We start from the raw sequence: 16165 nt of genomic DNA on the forward strand, positions 1-16165 counted from the left end.
AGGTGACCTTTAATTCAAGGAAGTATAGGCAGCCTGAGCAATCTTCTGGTGTGTACACATATCAGTCTCATATAAATGTCCCTTAATTCTCTTCCCCAGGGTCTTGTGAGTGCTAATCAAATAATACCTACAGGAATGGTCTTAGTTCTGGGGAGGCTGGATAAAATACACAAAGACTACTTTTGTTCTTTATCTCGCTTTTATGACTAGAAACACTTACAAGGTCAGAAATGGAATGGAAATTTGAAATATTAAAATGGAGTAAAAAAAAAAGCCTCTCCCTACAGGGGAAAAAGAATGGTAGCATTAAGCATCCCTTAAAAACTAGGTCTTTTATTCATATAGAAATAAGAAAACATGATTACAGTAACTGGATCTTTGTACCCTTGCTGGAGAGCCTTGGGGTAGAAAAATGGAGAAGTCTGCTCATCGGTCTAGGAAAGAGAGTAGAAGGGAACATCATAGCCATTCCTTCTCAACTCCATCAAGCAATCAAAATACAAGTATTTATAAAGTACCTACTACATACGTGCTATCAGATGTTGGGGATACAAGTACGAAAGCGAAACAATTCCCACTCCCAATAAGCTTGCATTCTAATGAGGAGACACATAAATATTTGCAGCATAATGCAAAGTTAATAAATATAAATCCATATACAAAGCAGTTAAATACAAGGCAGTTTGGGAGAAAGTTCACTAGCAGTTGATAGGATTAAGAAAGACTTCATGAGTGAAGTGAGCAAAACCAGGAGAACATTGTACACAGTAACAGCCATGCTGTGTGATGACTAACGTTGATAGACTTAGCTCTTCTCAGCAATGCAAGGATCTAAGACAACTCCAAAAGTCTCATGATGAAAAATGCTACCCACATCCAGAGAGAGAACTATGGAGTTTGAATGCAGATTGAAGCATGCTATTTGCTCTTTTTTTTTCTTCTGTTTTGTTCAGTTTCTTCTTTCTTGTGGCTCCTCCTATGGGTACTAATTCTTCTTTACAACACAACTAATGTGAAAATATGTTTAATAGGAATGTATATGTATATGTAGAGCCTATATCAGATTGCACTCTGGGGGAGTGGGAAGGGGGAGAAAATTTAAAACTCAAAAGCCTATGGAAGTGAATGCTGAAAACTAAAAATAAATTAATAAAAATTTTAAAAATTTTAAAAAAAGAAAGACTTCATGCGGAAAGTGGTTCTTAAACTGCCTCAAACAAAGAGAAGGATTTTATGAGGCATCAGTGAAGAAGGCATGCATTCCAGGCATGAAGATAGGAGATAAAATGTCCATTGTGGGGAACAGAGGTTAGTTTGACTAAATTGCAGAGTGCCAGAGGGGAAGAAATATCCAGCAAAGCTGCAAAGACATACTGAGACCAGATTATTTGGTCTTTAAAAGCTAAACAGATCTTTGTATTTTACCCTAGAGGCGACAGGAAGCCTTTACATTTGGTTGAGTAGAGGCATCACGTGGTCAAATCTGTGCTTAAGGATAATTAACCTTCTTGTTAATCACCTGTTATCTGTGAGGAAAAGAAAGGTACTTTCTTTCTGAGTTTGACCTGCAAAACAAGCCTGAAGAGTAAAAGGACCTCAATTTGCATATGAATCTAGATAACTGCCATGAGTAATAAATATTAGAGTTGGTAAAATATATAGCTCAATAGTAGATCTCTGGGATGAAGCAAAGCTTGTTCTATACGTGATTTGAATTGCTACCTTGATTACTTTCTTTTTCTTTTTCTTTTTTTTGTGAGGCACTTGGGGTTAAGTGACTTGCCCAGAGTCACACAGCTAGTAGTGTTACACGTCTGAGGCCACATTTGAATTCAGGTCCTCCTGACTCCAGGGCCGGTGCTCTATCCACTGCACCACCTAGCTGCTCCTACCTGGATTACTTTTATGGGAGCTAAGAACTTTGTTTCCCCCTGTAGGGGCTTAGACACCAGCTATATTCAGGCTATATACTGATATTTCCCAGAGGGAATCCTGGGTGGGAGAAAAATGAGACAAAAAGAGTTAGTGGGGAAGGGAGATGGAATGGATCTGATCTGTGTAATCCTCAGTGATAAATCACCCACATTTCTCCCCTTTGTGCACTCTAAATTCCATCCAAACAGGTCCCAGAACACAACCCTCCTTCTGTACCTTTACATAGTCTTTCCCCTCTGCCTGGAATGTACTCTTTTCTCCTTCACTCTTAGAATCCTTTTTTGAAGGTTCACCCTTTGTTTCTTTCTTCAAGGATCAGCTCATATACCATCTCCTACAGAAAGACTTTCCCTATCCCCTTAGGTGTTAACATCTTCTCCAGCTTTTTCTAATGGTTTTATATTTTTTTATACACCGCTGGACCCAGCAGGGCTGGGATGTTCGCCCTAAAGGGGCTCCTGGCCATCTGGGCCCACGGGCACATACCAGGTTCAGTACTGGAACAGACTGATTTCTGAGGAGAAGAGACATGACCTTTTATTTTCCCCCACACTCTGTCGCTCTTCACATCCCCACACTTGAGCCACAAGGAGAATAATTTTAACCTCAGGTTGGGTTCATGTCTAGGGTCTTCTCAAAAAATGGAGTAATAAGGTCCTCAATGTATGATATAGTGGAACAGGACATTTTCTCCACAAAAAGAAATGCTTAAAACTCAAAAGACTCACAATTACGCATCGACAAAAACTGAAACATAAAGCAGTAACTAATAATTGCTATAATCTCCTAGGATATTGATACTCAGACACCAAAACGAGAAACATTTAGTGGAAATGTTGAACAAACATCTTACCTACATTTTGCTTCCACATGTTGAGAATAATTCACTCTTGGTCCTGTCTTCTGGCAGACCAAGCCAAGGCTTGGGTTCATCCTCACTACAGTAATCTTCTTCAAAATCACTATACTACTTCAAGGTATGCAGGCAGTACTTAAGTACTGCTAGAGAAGCCTAGAAACTTCTAAGGCGGCCACTCTCAGGTAAATCCATCTCCCAGGACTGCTATTTAGGCACCTGTGCTTAGGGAAGGGATCACAAAGCATAAGAGGGAACCAGAGGCTGGAGGCCCAGGCTCAAATCCACCTAAGCAGCACACGTGATTGAAACCGCCATAACTTCTAGGGGTGAGGGAAGGTGCCACTCTCCCACTTCTCATGTGGGGGAGAGGGGGAGAGAGAGACAGAGAGAGACAGAGACACAGGAAGGAAGAGGGAGAACAAGAGGTTATAGTCATTCCTTTGGAGTTCTACTGATTTGGAGGCTCTTCCTGCCTCAGCGGCCACTTGTTAATTAAACCACTTGTCCTGCTTCCATCATGGGAGGTTGAGGGATTGCTTGTCATCCCAAAGCACCATGACTTTCAGAAATATTCCAAGAGGTCTTCTCTAACCAGAGTCTAGTTACTAGGACCTAGCAGAATATCAGTTTCTTGAGGGCTGAAACATTTTTTTCTTTGTATCCCTTCTACCTAGCATGGTCCCTTGTACATAGTAAGTGATCAATAACAGCTTGTTAGATTGGATTGGATTGCATGACATTGGATGTTAGTTTTCATAGAGTTATCAGTACTGATAAGCTAGTTTGCATATAGATATATATAGTCCTACTTAAGGAAGAACATTGTGGGTAATAAATGCTTGTCTTTGTCTTTTCCTTGAAGGCTCAGTCTTTTGGATGAACCTCTCTTTGATCAGGAGTAATTGTCAGCAGGCTTTCAAGCCTAGTCCACACCATTGGTAGGAGGGAAGCCACTAAAACAGAAAGAAAAGATAATCATTAAGTAAAAGGGATATTTGAGGAAGGTGAGGCCAGTGGAGTCCTAAAGGCAGTGCTGGGCCCATTGCTCCACAGGTCACCTGAAGGTAATGCAAAGGGAACAGATCCTTTCTCACCATGATGAGTTTCCTAAGTCAAGCCAATGAAGAAATGAGAAGAAAATGCAAAGCTGAATAAATCTAAGGCTCTGTCTGCTCCGTCTTGAGATTGTCAAATATTTGTAATGTCTTAGAGATAATTTCTATTTCTTTTTTATTATTATTAATTTATTTATTTTGATTTCTCAACAATCATTTCCATAAGCTTTTGAGTTTTAATTTTTTTTTCCTTTCCCTCCCCACCTTCCTCCTTAAGACGGTGTGGAATCTGATACAGGCTATACATATACATTCCTATTAAACATTTTCACATTAGTCATGTTGTAAGGAACAATTAGAACTAATAAGAGGAACTACAAGAAAGAGGAAACAAAACAAAATAGAAGAAAAAAATAGCAAATAGTATGCTTCAATCTGCATTCAAACTCAATAGTTCTTTCTTTGGATGTGGATAGCATTTTCCATCATGACACTTTTGGAGATGTCTTAGATCCTTGCATTGCTGAGAAGGGTTAAGTCTGCCAAAGTTATTCATCGTACAACATGGCTGTTAGAGTGTACAACATTTTCCTGGTTCTGCTCACTTCACTCAGCATCAGTACCTACAAGTCTTTCCAGGTTTTTCTGCAGTCTGAATGCTCATCATTTCTTATAGCACAATAGTATTCCAATACATTCATATACCACAACTTGTCCAGCCATTCCCCAATGGATGGGCATCCCTTCAATTTCCAATTTTTTGCTACTACAAAAAGAGCTGCTATAAATATTTTTGTACATGAGGGTCCTTTTCCCATTTTTATGATCTCTTAGGGATACAGCCCTAGAAGTACTATTGCTGGGTCAAAGGTCTTATAGCTCTTTGGACATAGTTCCAAATTGCTCTCCAAAATGGTTAGATCATTTCACAACTCCACCAATAATGCATTAGTGTTCCAATTTTCCCACATCTTCTCTAACCTTTATCATTTTCCTGTTTTGTCATCTGATAGGGGTGATGTGGTACCTAAGAGTTGTTTGGATTTGCATTTCTCTAATCAATAATGATTTAGAACATTTTTTCACATGACTATAGATCTTCATCGGAGAACTGCCTGTTCATATCCTTTGACCATTTATCAGTTGGGGAACGACTTGTATTCTTATAAATTTGACTTAATTCTTCATATATTTTAGAAATGAGGCCCTTCTCAGAGACACTGTTTGTAAAAATTCTTTCCCAGTTTTCTACTTCCCTCCTAATCTTGAATGCGTTGGCTTTGTTTGTGCAAAAACTTTTCAATTTAATAAAACTATTCATTTTGCATTTCATAATGTTCTCTTTCTCCTGTTTGGCCCTAAATTCTTCTGTTCTCCATAAACCTGACAGGTAAACTATTCCTTGCTCTCCCAGTTTGCTTATAGTATTAACCTTTATATCTAAATCATTAACCCATTTTGACTTCATTTTGGTACACAGTGTGAGATTTTGGTCTATGCCTAGTTTCTGCCATACTCTTTTCCAGTTTTCCCAGCAAGAGATAACTTCTGTTTCTTTATCTCTATGTTTGCATTTATTTTTTCCCACTTAAGAGAATTTCATTTTTTCCAATTACATGTAAAGATAGTTTTCAGTATTCACTTTTATAAGATTATGAGTCCTAAATTTTTTTCTCCCTCCGTCTCCTGCCCCCCAAGATGGTGAGAAATCTGATATAGGTTATACATGTACAATAATATTAAATGTATTTCCATATAATAACTTCTGTTTCAGGAAGAGATGATGGACAGAAGAAATATAGGGGATAAATCTCAGAGTGAAGTAGGTCTGGAGAAACTTGAAAGCTGAACACTTGAAATCTGAAGATAAGTGTATTAAGAAAATAGAAAACGGTCTCAGTTTCCTCATCTGTAAAATTAATGGAGTTGGACTAATTAACATCTGAGGTCTCTTTGAGCTCTAAATCTCTGATTCTATGGTCCTATAGTCCTATGACTCCAACTCAGATATATACAGAATACGCACACACACACACACACACAGAGAACAATGAGATTCAGGAAAGTGGGCACCAAGATGAGTCAAGTGACTGGACTGAAAAGGGCATGTCTTGCTTTTTTAAGAAGCCAGAAGCCTCTTGATAGAAAATTAATTTATTCTTTGAAAAGAGGAACTTAACTTTTTTTGTCTCTATAACCCCGGTAGACGGCTGAGAGTATGATAGCAGGACCTTAATAAAGGCTAAATGAATTGAATCTAATGCAGAACTCTATTCAGGTAAAAAGGGTACAAATATGTGTCAATCCCTGGACATGATGTTCTTTTTAATCAACAGAATTTTCAATCAATATTTTACTGTGATAAGCTGAAAGGAAAAAAAAACTGTTCCCGTCAACTAATCGATAAGCATTTATTAAGCACCTGTTATGTGTCAGGCACCGTTCTAGGGGTACTGAAGGATATAGATACTATGGTACTGGAGACCATGAGTGATGAAAGCTGTACACTGTTTGTGGTGGAGTGGGGCATTTACAAGATTAAAATAGTAGTAATCACTTTCCTTCCTGAATTCAACACTTTTTTGTACTTCTGAGAGCTTGAGAAAGGTTGAGGCTTCACCACAAAGGACTTTGCCATACTCTGGTGGTGTGGACATAGCAAAAAACTCAATGCTTCCACACTTGGAGAAGTTGCTCAGTAACTCTCAACCCAGGACTCACTGTAGGGTCATAGCAGGAAGAAAATTCAGACAAACCTCAGGGTATATAGTATTATTCTATTCCACAGAAACCGAAACACGTACACAGATCTTCTGTCAGACCTGAAATATTACAATAAGCAAACTTTCAGAATGACTGTGATTTTCACCTGGGGAGCTCCCTCTGCCTAATAAGGGAGATCCTACCCACTTCATAACTGATAGTCTTAGAGCACTTCCTGAAGCCCAGAGAGGAGTGGTTGCTCAGGGTCACACAGTCTGTAAATGTTTTGAAACCAAGTCTTTCTAACTCCAGGTCCAAGACTCTTACATATCCACTATGCCACATTTGCCCCTTGGGGACAGTAAATAGTATATGAAAATAATGAAACATTAACAATATAACCAAATTCAGTTATTTTCCTGATTACCATCTGATTGGCTATCCCAATTGATCTTTCAGTCAGCAAATATTGACTGATCACCCCTTTTTAGAAGAAGTATATTGGGGCAACTAGGTGGGGAAGTGGAAAAAGCACCGGCCCTGGAGTCAGGAGGACCTGAGTTCAAATGTGATCTAAGACACATAACACTCACTAGCTGTGTGACTCTGGGCAAGTCACTTAACCCCAATTACCTCACCCCCCCCCAAAAAAAGAAGAAGAAGCAACACAACGGAGTCGAAGAAGCACTTGGCACTTGATCTCCATTCTAATCCTGGTTCTACTGCTCTGTGGACTTTTGTAAATTTGAGCAACCCGCATAACTTCTGTTTGTTGGTTTTTCATTATCTGTAAAATGAGTAGGGGGAGGTGGGAGAGAGGAAAGATGGGAAGGGTTGGGTTAGATGATGGCTGGTCCCTTCCAGCTCGAAAGTGCTATTGCCTGAACAACACCGTGTTGGGTGTTGTGGAGGAACATAGAGCAGTGCATATGTGTAACAAGGAAGGGCTGCTGTTCATGGGTTGGTTGAGGGGTGGAGGGATGGTAGGTTAGTGGGTAGTGATAGACAGGCAAAAAAGAAAGCATCAAAGAAATATTTTTAAATGCTTCTCAGAGGGGACCAATAGACCAATGACATCATGTGGATGATGCACAAAAGAAAAAATGTATAAATAACAAATATAAAACAATATAAAAACAAATATAAATACAGAAGGGGAGACAAATAGAGACATTTTGTGACTACCTTTTAAATTTCATATACATTTGTAGCAAACATATTTATTTTATGTATATATAATAATAGTAAAGATACTGTATAGTTTATTGCCATAATCTGCAGACAATATGTATGTAGCCAAGTGTATGTGTGTATATATATATATATATATATACATATATGTATATATTTTTAAATGAATAAACCATATGCAACAGAAATTCGTGGTTTCTCTTAATACTCTTTTCTTCTTCTTTGTAAATTAAAATGTTTGTGTTTGCTGATAATTAAGTTTGTAACAAAAGAGAAAAACATTTTTGAATGCAGCTTGATACTCAAGTGTAATACAGTTGTCTATTATTCTCTTGAATCTATATGGCACAAGGCGTATTGAGCCTGGATTTAGTAAGTTCAAATCCTGAGTTCAAATCCAGCCTCAGATTCTTACTAACTGTATGACCCTGAAAAAGTCCCTTAACCTCTATCTATCTCAGTTTCCTTAACTATGAAATAGGGATAATAATAGCATCTACCTCCCAGGATTGTGGTGAGGATAGAATCTGTAAAGTGCTTAGCATGATATATGGCACATAGGAAGTAATTAATAAATGCTTGTTTCTTTCCTTCCTTTATTTTTATGTAAAATTCTCCCAAACTGCAATAACAAAGAATTACTGAAACCCCCAATTTCCTCACCTATTCTCTTATTTGGATTGTCTCATTTCAATTTTTTTTTAAAACTACTCCCTCTAGGTAAAGATAGCTTTCTTTCCTTAGTAACTATCATTTTACAGTGTCTATCTGGTTTACCAACTAGTTACCAGTGCTTTTGTCCCAGGGTAATCAGGATGGCCTTGAGACCTTAGCCTCTTGAGAAATGGTTGAAGGAATTGGGGTGTGGTTAGCCTAGAGGAGAGGAGCCTTCTAGGGAGGGGAAAAGAAAGGAGCATAATAGAGGTCTTTAAATATTTGAAGGACTGTTGTGTGGAAGGGAGATTAGACCCGTTTTGCTTGGCTCGGGTGAGCAGAACTGGGTGCCTTCAGTGGAAGTTGCAGAGTAGAAAATTTAGGCTTGATGTCAGAAGCAGCAATCAGAGCACCCCGAAGCAGAATGGGCTGTTTGGGGAGGCAGCTGGTCCCCTCACTCTGGGGCATCTTAAAGCAAAATCTGCATGACCCTTTGTCAGAGATGTCATAAAGGCTGTTCTTTGGGCGTGGGCCAGACTGGTCAGGTTTAAGGTTTCTTCTAACTTTTGAAAGTCAGGGATTCTGGGACTGAACTCTTGCTATGTATGGGGCAGGTTTTTCTGGCTGTGCCCTCAACCTGTGGGAGAAGACTTTGCCCCAACTACTTGGGGCAGTAGGTGGGTGTAATACCGAGAATTGAGCTAATGCCAAGCAAGGCAATTGCATAGTTCATATTACATAACATTGTACAGCTTACAAATCACTTCCCTCTTTCATAGTCCTTCTTCAAGGGAGAGAGTGAAAGGGTTCTCATCCCCATTTCACTGATGGGTAATCTGAGGCTCATAAAGGTGAAGTGACTTGCTGAAACAGAGTGCAAGACAACGTTGGCATCCCAAGCTCTCTCACCTGCCCGCACAAGGGAACCCAGTTCAGAAAGACCTTTCTAGACCTGACCAACTTTCATGCTGTTTTAGAACTCAAAACTGGCAGACATTAATATCATTCCTGCTGCTTAGAGCTACTGGAGCCCAAAAAGCTTCTTTCTTCCATCCCCTGCCTACTGGACAGGGTTCATAAGCCTATGACTACTGTTAACACTGGGATGTTTCAAACTGGACCCAACTTCTCCTAGGTACTCTGCTTTGTGTGATTCTGCCTCCCTAGGTGTCTACACCCATAAACTCAGAAACAGCAATCACTGTCAGATTTTTTTTTCTCCTTTGAACATTTTTGCCCTCACTGTCAGTATTTCCCCTGTTGGATCTGAACAGTTCTCAACATGGGGGGGGGGTCAAATAAAACTTCCTACAAATGAGAGCTATCCAAAAGTTAAATATGCTGCCTCAGCAGGTAATGAGTCCCCCATTTGTGATAGGAACAATATCTACTATGATCCTGTACCATGTTGGTTAGGTTAGCTCTTTCCCTAAAAGGCAAGAAAGCATTCTCTAAGACTGAATTGGCCCAGGTGGCTAAGGTCCAAGTGGTTTCCCAGCTGACACTGGTTTCTGGTAACTAAAGGCACAAAGGTCTCAGTTCATATGGAGCCAGTGGCCTTCATACTTGGCAGTTGTCCACTCTTATCTGGACAACTCCTTCCCTTCTGACTGGCCGTGTTTCCAAATGGAGCTGAGAAAGGCCACATATATTGGTGCCAAGTGTCATGTTCTGGTTGAGTATCTTTTCCCTTCCATGGCTAAGTAATTGCCTTTTGCTAATTGCTAAATGTTTCATGACATTCTTACATGGTTCCAATCTCAAACATGAGCCCTTGGCCTGGATAGAATTAGATCTAGCCTGTTATAACATCCTTTGAGCTCCTCGGAAAGAGACTAGATGACTACTTGTTGGGATAGCATAGGGAATATTGCTAAATGGAGGTGTAGTCCAACTCAGAGCAATTTTACGGGTTCTGTGGATGTTCTCTACCCCATCATTTCTCGTAGAGTCCTGGGATTTAAACTTGAAGGAAACTTACAGATGATCTAGTCCAAGGATCAGCAATTTTCTTCTGTAAAGGGTCAGAGAATAAGTATTTTAGGCTTTGTGGGCCAAGAGGCAAAATCAAGAATATTATATAGGTACTTACCTCACAAGAAAAAACAAAATTTCCACAAACTTTTATTGATGAAATCCTAACTATAATAATAATTGAATACAGGTTTGGTGTTTTTTTAAATAAAAGTTTCCTAGTGAAAAGAACAGAATCTTTTTTGGAGGGGGGGTAATATTTCACTTAATTGGGGGTCAGAGTTAGTATTCCCTATCAACAAAATTGATTTCCAGTGTTCCTCTATTAACACTGATCTGTAATGAGATTTTACATATTTCATCTTTGAAAATGTCTTTTCTTACAGATAGTTATTGCCAAATACCAATATCAATCCATGAGCATGTGATTTTAATTGAACATATTCATCACCTGGATGACATTTATAGAATTCTATTAGATTCTTCTCTTGGTATTTGCCTTTTTAGCATGACATTACATTGCAGATTGATCACTTTCAATTGAAGGTTGGGTGGAAGCTCCACAATGGATTTTGAAATATGAAAATTTCTTTTGCATTTTCACTGAAATCTGAAAAATGCTGCTGCAACTCTAGTTTGAGCTCAGAAAATGTACCTGCTGCAAATTTGTGTAGGCATGGGAGATCTCACTGCTTATTTTAATTTTTTTGTTTGTTTTAGGCAGTGGGGTTAAGTGACTTGCCCAGGGTCACACAGCTAGTAAGTGTTACGTTTCTGGGCTGGATTTGAACTCAGGTCCTCCTGAATCCAGGGCCGGTGCTCTATCCACTGCTTGTTTTAATTTTTTTCCCTTTTTTTCTTTCTTTTTTTTAAACATGTGTTTTTAAAACTGTGAGTTCCAAATTTTCTCCCTTCCTCCCTCCTGACCCACCCTCACTGAAAAGGCAAGCAACTCAATATAGGTTGTACATGTGCAGTTATGCAAAACATTTCCTTAGTAGGCATGTTGTGAAAAACTAACTCTATTTCCCATGATCCTATCCTGCCCTCCCATTTATTTTGTTCTTTCTTTTGACCCTGTCCCTCCTCAGAAGTATGTGCTTCTGATTACCCTCTTTCCCAATCTGCCCTCCTCTCTATCACCCCCCTGCTCTCTTGTCCCCTTCTCCCCCTGTTTTCCTGTAGGGTAAGACAGATTTCCATACCCAATTGAATGTGTATGTTATTCTCACCTTAAGCCAAATCCTATGAGAATAAGATTCCCTCATTCCCTCTCACCTTCCCCTGTTTCCTCTCCACTGTGAGAGACTTTTCTTTTCTGTTTTTTTTTGTGAGATAAGATAATTTATCCCATTCTACCTCTCCCTTTCTTCTCCTAGTATCATCCTCTCTCATCCCTTAATTTTATTCTCCAGATATGACCCCTTAATCTTCAACTCACCCTGTGCCCTCTATCTATCTATCTATCTATCTATCTATCTACATACATACATACAATTTTTTTCCTTCAACTACCCTAATACTGACAAAGTTCTCATGAGTTACAAATATCATCTTTCCATGCAGGAATGTAAACAGTTCAATCTTAATAAGTCTCTTATGATTTCTCTTTCCTGTTTACCTCTTCATGTTCCACTGGAGTCCTGTATTTGAAAGTCACATTTTCTGTTTAGCTCTGGTCTTTTCATCAGGAATGCTTGAAAGTCCTCTATTTCACTGAATGACCATTTTTTCCCCTGAAGGATTATACTCAGTTTTGCTGGGTAGGTGATTCTTGGTTGTAATCCTATGTCCTTTGCCCTCTGGAATATTATATTCCATGCCCTGTGGTCCTTTAATGTAGAAGCTGCTAAATCTTGTGTTATCCTGATTGTGTTTCCACAGTACTTGAATTGTTTCTTTCTGGCAGCTTGTAATATTTTCTCCTTGACCTGGGAACTCTGGAATTTGGCTACAATATTCCTAGGAGTTTTCCTTTGGGGATCTCTTTCAGGAGGAGATCTGTGGATTCTTTCAATTTCTATTTTGCCCTCTGGTTCTACTATATCAGGGCAGTTTTCCTTGATAATTTCTTGAAAGATGATGTCTAGGCTCTTTTTTTGATCATGGCTTTCAGATAGTCCAATAATTTTTAAATTCTCTCTCCTGGATCTATTTTCCAGGTCAGTTGTTTTTACAATGAGATATTTCACATAGTTTTCTAATTTTTCATTCTTTTGGATTTGTTTTACAGTGTCTTGATTTCTCATAAAGTCACTGTCTTCCAATTGCTCTATTCTAATTTTTAAGGAAGTATTTTCTTCAGTAATCTTTTGGACTTCCTTTTTTTGGCCAATTTTTCTTTTTAGGGCATTTTTCTCCTCATTGGCTTTTTGGACCTCTTTTGCCATTTGGGTTAGGCTGTTTTTTAAGGTGTTATTTTCTTCAGTATTTTTTTGGGTCTCCTTTAGCAAGTGTTGACTTGTTTTTCATGATTTTCTTGCATCACTCTCATTTCTCTTCCCAGTTTTTCCTCTACTTCCCTTACTTGCTTCTCAAAATCCCTTTTGAGCTCTTCCAAGGCCTGGGACTGATTCATATTTTTCTTGGAGGCTTTGGATGTAGGAGCTTTGATTTTGTTGTCTTCTTCTGGTTGTATATTTTGATCTTCTTTTTCACCAAAGTAAGATAATATAGTCTGACTCTTTTTGCACTTTGCTCATGATCCTGGCCAGATTACTTGAGTTTTAAACTCTTTGTTAAGGTAAATCTGCTTCCAATGTGGAGAGTATACTGTCCCAAGCTTCAGGGGTTTGTGTAGCTGTTTTGAGAGATACTTATAGGGACCTCTAAATTTTCAGTTCTTCCAAGGTGGTATGATAAGGGGCGAGGTGTTTACTCCTTTCCTAGCCTGTGACCACAGGTATTCCTTTCTGTCCCGTAACTGTGAGGAGGAGTTTCTCTCCACAGCCACTACAAGCTCCACCACACCAGCGCTCCTCCTCACCCCAGCACTGCCACCCAGAACTGTGACCCAGATCCACACACGGGCAAAGCAAGAGATTCCTGCCTCAGCACTGGCAAAGAGATCCCTACAGTCCCTCTCTGATCAGCCACTGGATTCCCCCTCAGTCTGGGAAGCAGCTGCCCCACCCAGGGCCAGGCTCTTGGGGAATGGAGCTGAGACCCCACCGTCCTCTCAGACCACCGACAGAAACAGACTTTTCCCACTGACCTTCTAAGTTGTCTTTGGCATTCGTGGATTGAGGAGTCTGGAAACCTCCACAGCTGCCCGAGATTCAGTCCTCTGAGGCCTGCTCCAGGTTTGCTGAGGCCTGTGCGCCCACGCTGCGCTGCACTGTGCTCCCAGCCCGGTGCGATACACCTTTCTGATCAATCATCCAGGTTGTCTTGGGCTGGAAATTTGTTTCACTCTGTCTTTTTGTGGGTTCTGCTGCTTCAGAATTTGTTTAGAGCCATTTTTTATGAGTATTTGGAGGGGTTTGGGGGAGAGCTGAAGCAAGTCACTGCTTTCACTCTGCCATCTTGGCTCTGCCCCTACTTGTTTTAATTTTTGACAGGCCAGGAAGTATATAAAGCAATTTGACATTCCTTGTGATCCAAACAACATTAGTTGTCATCAAATTGATTTTACCACAGTATAAGTTTTGCATATAAGTGTTGTTTTTGCTCTAATATTTTAGGTTGAAGTCATTAAGAAACATTATCAGCAGTGAAAGCTATTTTCCAAAGCCATTCAGTACTGGATAATATTGGTTGAGGGCAGTTCTTATTTCAGAAAAATTTCAATCTCAGCCCTGAGCTAAAAAAAAAAATCTTCATAAAGCTCACCCTGACTTTTTTTCTTATTTTGACATGATGGGTATGCATTGATAATACAGAAAAACAACCTTAAAGTATAGCCTTGGGGCTCGAAACACTGTCAAGTAAGTTATAACTGAATCAGCAGTGCAAGGTGATGTCAATCAGTTATAACTTAATGATGCTTCGAGTGCCATGTGTATTGACATGTTGATTTTTAATTTTTTTCTTTACCATCATTCACCTGCATTATTAACATTTTCTGCATCCCTTTCTTAAGCCTAGACAACCAACAAAACAATTCGTCAAATCCTGATTTGTATTGTTTGCCATTTTCTGAGATGTAAATGCTTATACTGAAATTTTAACAATGAGTTTTCTAGAACTGATGCAAGCTAGGTCTAGCACATCCCTGTCTGGAAACTAGGTGTCAGAAAAGTTAAGTGACTTATCAAAAGTCATACAGGTATTTAGCAGCAGAGTAAATCTCCAAACCAGGTCATTTGACCTCCAAGTCCAGTGTTCTTTGTACCCAAGCCTGCTACCTGTCTGGTATTACCAATTTTATACCTTCAAAATGGCTTAGCATTTTCTCTACCTCCTTCAAATTCCATTTTTAATAATTTTGCCTTAAAATGCTCCACACAGTGCTTAGGCATTCATCCAGCACCCCTCCCTTTGCCTCCTACTCTCCAATCTTCTTTATCACTGCCCTTCCTTTTTCCTAAGTTCTTATTCTTTTTTTTTAAGAAGTAGTAATAACTCCTCCCACCATGATTCCAACCAAATGAGTTGCAAGGCTTTATAATCCCCTTCCCCTAGCTTTCTTCTTTTTTAATCTTTATTTTTGAAGAGGGAATTTAAAGAAATGTTTTACTATTGTCTTTTATAACTCCACATTCATTTCCCTATAATTTCCCCTCTATACACTTAAGGAATCCTTCCTTGTAACAATCAGTCAGTCCATCAATCAATAAACATTTGTTGAGCACCTGCTATGTGCCAGGCACTGTGCTAAATGATAAAATACATTTAAGCAAAGCCAACTGACAAAGTGACTACATCTGACAGCCATCACATATATTGCTTTCTTCAGTCAGCATCACATCATACAAGTCTTCCTATATTTCCCTGAATCCTTCATATTCATAATTTTATGGCACAATAATATTTCATTGCATTCATATTCCAAAAAGTACCTTTACCTTTTCAGATAATATAATGGGTATGATGACTTATTGTTTTATGTTCCAAGTATCTGTTAAAGCTCACTTATGAGTCTTTTGTGTTTTAAGATAGCTGTCCCATATTTTATAGTTACTTTGCATAAGGTACTAGGGGTAATGCTGGGACAGGGGAAAGCATTTCTACTATGAACCACTGCTGTTCTGAGCTTCCACTAGTATGATTTTCATTTACAGGAAGTCCGTCACTGTAACACCATTAACTTTAAGTTGTGAGCATAAAGCATTTACTTCATGATTATACAAAGGTAGTAATAGTCATAACATCTACTCAATAGAAGGCAAAAATAAGAATAATCAAAATATCATAGTCCACACATAAACCTGAATCATACTCTTACGCCAATGCACATAGTATCTATGGAAGACAGTGGGTACACTCTTAAAGAAACTTAGCAAGAAGATACATAAGTGGGAAAACCTACATGCCCACATAGGCAAATAACAACTCTATATTACAGATTCTGATGCCCTTGATCCCTTCAGGAACAATCTGAAGCATGTGAAACTACTTCTCACCTAATTGTTCCTCTCTGATCCTCATTACTCCCTTTCTGGGCAAAGCCAGTCCTCTTCTGCTCTCAAACTGATAAAGCAATGACAAGCTCTCTTCTTTCACAACAAGATGCTGAAAAAGTGTTATGCTATTATAGTGATCGGTATTTCCCTTAAACCAGAGAAAAGTTCCTCAGATCTGCAAGTTGCTGAGGATTCTGCTTTGTCTGAAAGCTCCAAGTGTCTTCTCATAG

Source organism: Phascolarctos cinereus, unplaced genomic scaffold (assembly GCF_003287225.1).
Source record: "Phascolarctos cinereus isolate Bilbo 61053 unplaced genomic scaffold, phaCin_HiC Scaffold_5;HRSCAF=322, whole genome shotgun sequence".
NCBI lineage: Eukaryota > Metazoa > Chordata > Mammalia > Diprotodontia > Phascolarctidae > Phascolarctos > Phascolarctos cinereus.